Here is a 1762-nt window from a genome sequence, read left to right as displayed (position 1 = left end):
GCTTTCTTCTCTCCTTGGTCCCTTGTTTCCTTTCTGGTTTCTTCTCTCCTCAGTCCCTTGTTTCCAAAGAGGATTGCAGAATGCAACCTTATTTTGTTTAAGAATGTCCTGGTGTGAGATGTCTTTGTGGATAAGAAGGGAAAATGTGGGGTGAAGACAGGACAGTAAGGTGTATTCACAGCTGGTGACTAATGGATCTTTGTCAGCCTGGAGGGAGGTCCCTGGCCTGTCCGATAATTTAAGTAACAACTCGGATCAGGACACTGATGGCATGCTGATCAAATTTGTAAATGACATGAAGCTGGATTCCGGAAGATCCCGGGATGCCATAATGAACCAGGCAAAAGAAATGTAAAGCTTCATAGTCTAGTTTGTCAAACCAAATGCTTAAGTGCAAGGTGGGGGAGATGTGACTTAATGATCTGTGTGAAAAACGTTTCAGTAGTTTGAGGTGCCTTTAAGCTCATTATTTTTTGACAGTCACTACCCCAAATGCTAATATGGGGGGCGGGGGGAGGCCAGGATGCAGGAGATCACAGCTGTGCTTTCTTCTCTGCTCTTTAGACCACAGTGGAAGGTTGTCTTCAGCCTCGGACACTACACAGGAACAGAGGCACTAGCAACCTAGAGCATGCACAAGAGAGAGAGACCAGGAGTGTGGGAGGATTTAAAATCATCATATATGAACTACTGGAGCTGTTTAACCTGGAGAAGGGATTGCCAGGATGGTGGCGGCAGTTCAGGAACTAGTTTTCAAATATTGGAAAGTTCATAATGTAGTAGAGGGATTCGCCTTGTTTTCCTTTGTAAGCGGGTGCCATCAGGAGCAAAAGGGCGCATGTTATGGGGAAACGTATTTTGACTCAACCCAAGGAAGAACTTTATAATAGTTTGAAATGCCCAAATATTGTGCAATGGTCTGCGTTGAAAGAACAAGATTTTCACATCACTGGAGGTATTTAAGCAGAGGCAAGATAACAATTTGGCAAGGAGGTTGCAGAAGGGAATCAAGCATCAGATCATAAGGGAGGGGAATTAGGCAACCATTATGGCTGCTTTTGACACTGTAATTTTGAGATGGGGGGGGTGCTGGAGGTGAAAATAGTCTTAGCCTTCAGAGTAGGTACCTCTTAACCTGTTATTATCTCTGCTTCTAGTTTCTCCTTCTCCAGTCTGCCCTGCACCTAGACTCCAGAAATATTTCCCTGAATACTCTACCATGAGACCTTCCAGCTCAAGTATCATAGAATCTCAGTAACCCTAGTCATCTGGTTTGGTCCTTTATCAGATGCTTCCATTGCCTTTGCATCATCCGTATGGAGTGGTTGTCCAGTCACTGCTTGATCATCTCTGGAGCTGTCTACCTTTTGGGACAGGCCATTCTAATTCCAGAGAGTACTACCAATCATTAAAAAGTTCTTCCTGGGGCGCCTGGGTGGCTCGGTCGGTTAAGCGTCTGACTTCGGCTCAGGTCACGATCTCGCAGTCCATGAGTTCGAGCCCTGCGTCGGGCCCTGTGCTGACTGCTCAGAGCCTGGAGCCTGTTTCGGATTCTGTGTCTCCCTCTCTCTCTGCCCCTCCCCTGTTCATGCTCTGTCTCTCTCTGTCTCAAAAATAAATAAACGTTAAAAAAAATTTAAAAAAAAGTTCTTCCTAAACATACCAATACGCTTATATTAGGATGTTGAGATTAGGATCTTTTTTCTGCTGTGTTTTTAAAACTGTTGGTAATAAATTCTACAAAGACTTCAAGAGGCTGAGA

The sequence above is a fragment of the Felis catus genome, chromosome X (genome assembly GCF_018350175.1).
Source record: "Felis catus isolate Fca126 chromosome X, F.catus_Fca126_mat1.0, whole genome shotgun sequence".
NCBI lineage: Eukaryota > Metazoa > Chordata > Mammalia > Carnivora > Felidae > Felis > Felis catus.
The sequence above is the reverse complement of the archived record's forward strand: the minus strand, read 5'-3'. Positions refer to the sequence as shown.